This window comes from Xiphophorus couchianus, chromosome 4 (assembly GCF_001444195.1).
Source record: "Xiphophorus couchianus chromosome 4, X_couchianus-1.0, whole genome shotgun sequence".
NCBI classification, from domain to species: Eukaryota; Metazoa; Chordata; class Actinopteri; order Cyprinodontiformes; family Poeciliidae; genus Xiphophorus; species Xiphophorus couchianus.
Window position 1 is genome coordinate 14,570 of NC_040231.1, and position 9,314 is coordinate 23,883.

Sequence of the window (9,314 nt, forward strand, 5' to 3'; positions counted from 1 at the left end):
AATGAAGTTCTAAAGATAATCAGAGCAAACAGAGGAGCGGTACGGCCTGACGAGTTAACGAGTTCACCAGGTCCAGCACCTGGACGGTCCCCACAACGCTGCATGTTTCCTGCTGAACGTGGAGGAGGAGGAGGAGGATGAAGAGCGGAGCTGTTTACCGCCGGAGGAAAGCCAGAAACATTAAAGCTGAGCTGCCAGCCGACGCTCAGTTCATCTCACCGAAACAAGGCGGCGAATAAACACGGCGCTCTGAAGCTTCACAGGTGAGCTGCTGCCGCTGCAGGTGAACATGGATTATTATTATTATTATCATCGTCTGGCAGCGAAACACAAGAGGAGGAATCTGTTTACCACAAACACCAGAACATTTGTTCTGCTGCCGTTCTTTAAATACATTTATAGACTCTAGTTATATTTTAAACTGCTCCTCGTTCTGTGTTCATTTATTTTTTTATTTAGCTAAAATCATCTCCTGTTTTCCATTTTCAGCAGACAGTTTTTTCTGCTCCACTTGATTCAAATAAGAAGTGACACTTCTGCAGATTTAACATTTAGTTCCTCTGGAGAAGCTGCAGCCTGATTACAGAGTTACTCAGAAATTAACAGAATAATTTATTCTGTCAAAAAAAACTGGGTTCATTTTTCAAAGTTACATTTTAACCATTATTCATAATATCATAAACGGAACTGTGCTAAAACAAATATTTAGTTTACAACCTTAAAATGGAGCTTCACACAAAGAATTTAGTTTTAATCATTTAGTTTGAGGCTAAATGTTTAGCTTGATAACTAGATAAGAAATATGTAACTAGCAAGCTAAATGTTTAGTTTCCAAGCAAAGCATTTAGTTTCAAAATATTTAACTCTCTGACTAAATATCTGGCTTCAAACTAAACATTTTGCTCTGAGCTAACTAAATGTTTAGTTAGCTCACAGCTAGCCATTTACTTTCAAACTAAGTAGTTAGCAAACTAACTGAATATTTAGTTTGTAAGTTACATAGTCATCTAAGTACATATAAATGCACGGCCCTGAACGCACCACGGCCCTGAACTCACCACGGCCCCGAACGCACCATGGCCCTGAATGCACCGCCACCTGAATGCACCGCCTCCCTGAACGCACCGCGTCCCTGAACGCACCGCCTCCTGAACGCACCGCGTCCCTGAACGCACCGCCTCCTGAACGCACCGCGTCCCTGAACGCACCGCCTCCTGAACGCACCGCCTCCTGAACGCACCGCCTCCTGAACGCACCGCGTCCCTGAACGCACCGCCTCCTGAACGCACCGCGTCCCTGAACGCACCGCCTCCTGAACGCACCGCCTCCTGAACGCACCGCCACCTGAATGCACCGCCTCCCTGAACGCACCGCGTCCCTGAACGCACCGCCTCCTGAACGCACCGCCACCTGAATGCACCGCCTCCCTGAACGCACCGCGTCCCTGAACGCACCGCCTCCTGAACGCACCGCGTCCCTGAACGCACCGCCTCCTGAACGCACCGCGTCCCTGAACGCACCGCCTCCTGAACGCACCGCCTCCTGAACGCACCGCCACCTGAATGCACCGCCTCCCTGAACGCACCGCGTCCCTGAACGCACCGCCTCCTGAACGCACCGCCACCTGAATGCACCGCCTCCCTGAACGCACCGCGTCCCTGAACGCACCGCCTCCTGAACGCACCGCGTCCCTGAACGCACCGCCTCCTGAACGCACCGCGGCTGTCATCAGACCCCCCCCACGCGGCGCTGCAGAAAAGTGACAGCCCGGCTAATTGGGATTAATCCGGCTGCGGTTCGCGGCGGCGCTGCGATCAGACGCAGGCGGCATTGACCCAAACACAGAGGTGGATCTGGCCCGAGGAGAGCATCATTATTCCCAGATCCACCACAGAAGAAGACGCAGCCGCCTCCCTGGGACTCCTGGGTCAAGAACAAAAAGCCAGACGGAGGAAGAATGAGAGATAATCAAAGAAGCAGAAAGAGGAAAGAGCAGCTCAACCAGAATACAGAAGCAGCAGCAGCAGCTTCAGTCTGGATCCTGCAGCCATCGCTTTGAATTACTGAACAAATCTTTCTGCTGAGAGTCGGAGTTAAAGGCAGGAAAAAATCTAAAATTCATCTGAGAGAGGAAGAGGAGGAGGATGAAGGCTGCCAACTGGAACAACATTTACAGAAACTTCCAGATCTAGATCCTGATTCTGGTCCAGATTCTGATCCAGATTCAGGTTCTGATCCAGATCCAGATGATCCAACCTCCGGGTCAGACCCGGTGAAGCACTCCTGGTTCTGAACAGAACCAATGGGTCAGTCTGCCAGCAGAACCATCACCTGGTACCGGCCCGGTTCATCAACGTTTGTCTCCCACATCATCCCGCCCGGGTCCAGGCCAGGAGCGCTGCTTTAACCACCAGGTCGTCCCAGCAGGGCGGAGTTAATGCCGCTGCAGAGTTATCATCCTCTCCTCAATCACAATCAGAACCGCCACCAGAACCGGCTCCGGCAGAACCAAGCGGTTCAGGATGGGAAGCTCTGCAGGATGTGAGACGTATGAAAGAAAAATGAAAACAAGCCAACAGGAAGAAGCTCCAACTTCCTGTTTAAAAACCATCAGGCTGCCATCGTTACCGGGAAGCAGGAATCAGACACGGAAAATGATCTCAAACACAATTATTCCTCGTTTACAAATTAAAACCAAACTCATTTAAGTGAGTAGTTTTGCTCGTCGGATCATTCAGGGCTCCTTTAACGCCTCCTCTCTCATCAGGAAGACGGAATAACTCAGCAAAACGTCTGGAAAAGTTCCTCTAATTGCTGCAACATCCATAAATAAATCCCTTGGAAAGGCGGAGACGCTGCAGCGGCTGATCCATGAAGAGTCCGTCTGGATTTAATGAAGAAATTAAGGACAGTTAATGTGGAAAGTAGCAGGTTTTGGTTCATTCAGGGGCCATGAGGGGGCGAGGAGCGTCCTGATCAGGAAAAAGGCACATTAGAGAGGAAACGGAGGAGGAAACGGCGGCCAGCATGGTGCCAATTAGCACGGAGCCGCCAACACTCGGCCTCCCGCCGCCTCTGATTAACGCGCACGCTCCCCGTCTAAATCATCTCCTGCTACAATACATATCCAAGCATCTGTATGTAAATGTTTAATTAACCCTCGGCTGAATCGCTGCGCCGCTCCAGAGAGGAGCTTATTTATCTGATGATGGCGGCCATAACGGCGGCCAAACGCCACCAAAATGAGGCCGGAGGACGAGGCGGCTGATTCATCAGAGACGGCGGCTCGTTTCCTAAAGAGCTGTTTGCTCTCAGAGGCGGTTCCCAACAGAGGAGTTCAAAAGTTCTGCAGCAAACACCGTTTAGAGCCGGAGGAGCCACAACACACACATCCTCACTGGGAGAACCAGACTGGACCGGTTCCGGTCCGGTCTGGTCCTGGAGGAGAGATCCAGAAACTAAACCCTGAACCAGCTGACAGCAGGGAGCACTGCTAAGTGAAAAGCTAGCTGCGCCAACACTGAACCCCTAATCAGAAACATTAGCTCCGCTAACGCTAAAGCGCTACAACAACACAGTATTTAACAGAAGCTAATGCTAAAGCGCCACATTCCACCATATTGATTGAGAACATGAGAATCAACAGACTCAAAAAGTCTGTTTGTATGAGAACCTTTGCATGTGTTAAATTATTCCTGGTTGTTTGTTCATCCAAGTTTTGTTTTCTTCTTTAACTCAGTTTCAGTATCTCGTTTGTTTATCTACCATTGGCTCAAAGAAGTTTCTTTAAAAAAAGAATCTGAGATAATGTGACGAAAGGAAACAGAACTGCTTTGCAGTCTTCACTCTTTTCAAAGTTAAAGCATGAAAATAAACGTCTTCTTGAAGAATTCTTGGCCAAAATGCTAAAGCACTAAAGAAAATATAAACCCTGCTATTAGCAGAGACACAAAACGACACAAAAACCTCTGAAGACGCTGAGAGCAACTTCCTTTTTCACCAAATAGAAACAAAATGGAGGCGTCGGATTTTACGGTTGGTGGATTTCTGTTTACTAGTGATGTTAGGTGATGTGCCGAGGCCTCGAGGCGTGTGTCGAGTAATGGAGGGGGCGTTTCCGTAAAGCGCGTATCGAGGCGCGTATCGAGGCTTGCTTCATTTAGGGGAGGAGCCGAAAACGATGACGTCCGAAGCCTCGCTGCCCGGCTGTACCACGTGACTGCTTCGGAAAGTGGCTCAGATGTTGGCGCGGGTTTTGACAGCTTTAGAAACCCCACAGGCTCCATTCATAATGTGGGTTGTTGTAGGCGAGTTGCGGTCAGTTGAGAGAGTGGATAGAGTTTTGATAGTTTGGATAGCAGAGTTTGGATAATGGTTATTTAGTTTGAGACAGTTAGTTTGGTAGAGAGAGAGAGAGAGAGAGAGAGAGAGAGAGAGAGAGATAGATAGATAGAGAGAGAGAGAGAGAGATAGATAGATAGATAGATAGATAGATAGATAGATAGATAGATAGATAGATAGAGAGGAGTAGGATGGAGCCGGCGAGAAAGAGGAGGATTTCTCCTATGTGGGAACATTTTGATTTGATAAGCCCTAACAAGGTAAGGTGAACTGAACATTTGCAGATGCATTATGTTTGCTGTATTTTTCACTGTTTCTTATTTTCTGTAAAGGTGAGGTGTTTATTGTGCTCCAAGGAGTTGGGGTACAATAATAACACCTCATCCATGTAGTGTCAAAAAAGAGAAATCGTTTGAAACCAAAAACTGTGGAGAAATTGTTGTTTCTTAATAAAAATGCATGAAATCATCCAAGTTACACAAGCATTAGCCTATTCACTGCCCCCTCCCTAGTTCCACAAGCACTTTCACTGTCCTCTGCCTGATTAAGCCCAAGCCATTTTTCTAGAGTCACAGAAAAACTTTATTACACAACATGCCATATCACATGACACTACTATTTTGGGAATAATTACACACAGAGGATACATTCAAACAATATTTTATTATACACATATGTGTATACATAATTTATGTAGATAAATGATTTCGTCCTACATCTTTTGTGACGTCATTCCCAAGAGCCATAATAGACAAAAATTCAATGCATCACACGTGTTAAGATACAGCTGGCTGTGATTATACACCTGGCCAGTAGGTGGTTTCGTGTGCACATGAAGCTTCAAGAAATGAACCCTTTCTCGAACCAGTTGGCTCAAGTGGTTCAATGCCTCATGAGGCTTCATCTCACCATCACTAATGTTTAGTCTTTGGGTAAAAACCAGGAGCCATTTCTGCTGCTAGCGCTAGGCTAGCAGGTTAGCTTTGGTTGTATTTACCCAGAATGCCCTGCACTGTAGTCCACTTCCTGCTTTTGGAGCGGTCTCCGGTCTGCTTGGCGTTCACATTCAAACCAAACCCAGACCGAGGTTTGGAGGACTAGAGGTCAGAGGTCGACTAGCGTTCACACCTCACCAACCAAACTGGACTTTATAGATAAACTGACTGAAGTCAGATTAAAACGCACCGGAGTTGTGTTAAGGTGGACTGGAGTTGTGTTAAGGTGGACTGGACGACTTCAGGTTTTTCTGATTTATTTAAAATCCCACCAGAGGTTTTTTTTTGTTCCTCTTTGGGTTTTATTCAGACTGAGATGATTTAAAATCTTGAAAAGTCTAATAAAGTTGAGGAAACATGGCAGAACCAAGCAGGCTGAGGGTCTGTTCCAGTTCGGACCTTCAGAACCAGCCCGGTTGTGAGTCCCAGACTCAGGCTTTGTTTGCTGCTGCAGGTTAATTCAGCCGTTAATGCAGCCTGTCATGCTGCTGCAGCTTTTACTGCGCCGCTAATTGGTTTTTTGTCCCGTTGTGTTTTGGGAGCGGAGGCGGCCAGCAGCTGGAGGACACAGGGTTCCTGGTCTCTATCTGAATTTTTACGCATTAGGTCCAAGTTTTACCATGAGCTCAACTTAAATCTCAAGGTTTGGAGAAACCTTCCTCTTCTGGTGGGATTCTGTGATTGGTCGGACCACCTGAGCAGGTGACGTCACAAACAGTTCAGTTGGAATAGAGCGATAAATTAATTGCATCATATTTTTCAGTTTCCAGCAGCTTTCATGAAGGCAGAAACATCTTCCTGGTTCTGATGTCTCCGGCTGTTCTTGTTCGGATGTCAGAGGCTGGTTCTGATCCGGACTGGACCCGCCCGCCTCTCCGAGTCTCAGTCTGCTTTAATTTAGATGATTTATGGAGCTGCTGATCCAGCCGGAAACGAAACGTCAGCTGGAGATTTATTCTGACCCGAACGTCACTGGGTTCCCATCAGAACCGACTTCATTACAGCAGCCGGAAAAAAATCATGAAAATATTCAAAACGGTTTTTATGTCGACATCAGCTGGAAAAGTTCATTCAAAGAAAAACACTGGATTTATAAGAAAATAAATACACTTTACAAATGAATTATACTTTATTTATTAAAGAAGTTATGAATAAAATTTTTTGTTTTATAAAATTTTATATTTTTGTTTTTCTAAAATAATAAATTACTAAAATAAATATAACTGGTATTATTATTTTAAAATCTGTAATTTATTGTCTATATTTTTTTAACTGCAAAAACAGTAAAAATTTCTGTTTATCAGGAAGATGAAATATTTCAGCTTCCAACATGATTTTAACTTTTCATTCCTGCAACAGGAAAACCTCTTTCCGTTTCCCGGTGGGAATACCGGAGCGGCGGCGCATTTCCCAGGAGTCCGTCTGTCTGTCACTGAGGGGGGGCGGAGCGGGGCATCTTAATCTGTTCTGCATGCTAAGCGCCCCCCCCAGGATCACATTGTTATAAATGCTGTTTATGGTCCTGCTATGACAACTGTGAAGGGCAGAGAGAGAGATTCATCCTGGAGGAAATCCTCGGCCAATCAGAGCGCAGGACGGCTTGTAAACGACCGGCGGGGCAATAAAAGGAGGCGCAGCTCCGTGGAGGGGGAGGAGCGGGGCAGTTATTAATATTAATAATAATATCACAGGCTGACTTTAAGTCGGCAGTGTTTGTTTTGCTGTTGACGCCTGATTTTATTTATTTGAACAGCAGAAGAAGAGCAGTTTGTTTCTCATCGGCCGAATTAACCCGGAAATAAATCAACTTCAGAGAAACGATCAGAAGATCAACGACCTTCCTGGAGGTCAACTTCAGATTCACAGATTAAACTGCAGGAAACTGGGTCTTCTAAAGACTGGAGGTGGTTCTGACCCACTTTTAAAGCTCGTCTTAAAACCCATCTATTTTATTTGGCTTTCAACCCTAGCGGGATCTAGTTTTAAATTGCATGTTTTTGTTTTTAAACTGTAAGTTTTTATTTTATGTTTTTTTTATTGTTATGTTGTGTTTTGATGTACAGCACTTTGTATCAGCTGTGGTTGTTTTAAAGTGCTTTATAAATAAAGTTGGTATGGTATGGTATGGTTTGTCTGGTTCTGACCCATTTGGTTCTGCAGACTCTGAAAGTGGGTCAGGACGACTCGGCGTTCTGATGGGTCAGGTTGTGTCTGAAGGAGCAGATGGAGGCCGGGAGGCGAGGCCCGGCAGAACCCTGGCAAAACCCCAGCAGGGGGCCACGGGGGGCCCGGGCCCCAGGCTGTCAGTTTTTAGAGCGGTGCCACTACAAAGACAGCAGAGCGGTTCTGCTGAACCGGGTTCAGAACCGCTCATCTAAACAGAACCTGCCAACAACGAGGACCGGGTCCGACTCCAGAACCCGTCTTCATCATCTTCATCATCTTCAGCCTGACCTTCATCGTGGTTCTGGATCATCAGAACCTCCAGAATTCCTCAAACCGGCTGGAAAAATTCAGAACAAACATGAATCTCTGATACCAGAGGTTCTCTTGTCAGACGTTCATGGGACTGGTTCTGGACCGTTTTGTGCTGGTCCAGAACCAGCAGAACCAGTCCGGTCTGAAGCTCCGCTTGTCTTTTCTTACAGTAAATCCAGCAAAAATGATTTTATTTTCATTTAAAAAATAAATATTAATTTCAGCAGTCTTTCAGGATGCGTTCAGGGACGGTGGGAGAGTTGGACCCGGCTGGTTAACCAGAACCAGAACCGCAGCTTAAACCTCCATTAATTATTAAATGAACTCAAAGCCGAGAAACGAGATCAGACACCGAACCGGGGCAGTAATCTGATTACTCTCTTTCTGGTTTCACCCTGATGGAACGGGTCTGAGTTGATTTCCGCTGGGACCAGCACCAGACTGGAGCTGAAGCATCCAACAGAACCAGAACTCAAAGAGCAGAACAGAAGAACTTTAGACACTTTAACGTGTTTTTCACAAACAGAAACATTTTATACTTTGTCAGGATCCAAACAGGGCTCAGCCGGAGCAGAAACGGACCCGGTAGCGGCCCGGTTCCGATGCAGCAGCCCTGAGGAACACCAGGCTGGCTCCTCATGGACGAGCCGTCTCCCTCATAGTCAAGCAGCCAGAAAGAGGCAGCAGGAACTCTGACCTTCATGATGTAACGGAGCAGCGAAAGCCAATGAAGTGAACAAGGCCGCGCCCGGCCTCTGATTATGATAAAATATGTCTGAGCGCCACCAAAGACAAACGCACGTCCCCCCGTGACAGATATGGCTCCATATTTTAATAACGGCCCAATTTCTGCAGCACTAAAGTGTTTTACTGCAACCCATAAAACATGGAGGCCGACACAGAAAGCCTGGTTCCCAACGCCAACGAGCCAGAGGAGCAGGAGGAAACAGAAAACACGGAGGAACCAAAGAGCCATGGGAAAATCCGGACAATGGTTTTCCAAACAAATATTTCCCCATCACACTAAAACCGGGTTTAGATTGCAGTAAAGGTGTAGTACGCATCATCAGGCCTGTTCAGTCCGCTTTAACCCGACTCCGGTCCGTTTGCTATAAAGTCCGGTTCGGTTGGTGAGGTGTGGACGCTAACCGACCTCTGACCTCTGGTCCTCTGGTCCTCCAAACCTCAGTCTGGGTTTGGTTGAAGTGAACTCTGGTTTGGTTCGAATATGAACGCCCAGCAGACCAGAGGCTCCAAAAGCCAGAAGTGGACTACAGCGCAGGGCATTCTGGGTAAATACAACCAAAACAAATGTGCTAGTTTAGCGCTAGTGGGAGAAATGGCTCCTGGTCTTTAGCCAGAAACAAAAGAAACTGGAGGAAAACCGTCTTTGATAATGTGAAAAACTACGATATGTTACTGTTTTTTAGTGGATGGAGATTGTAACTTTATTAGCAACATTTCATAAGAGATACTAAATAAATACTAATAAAGTCCTAC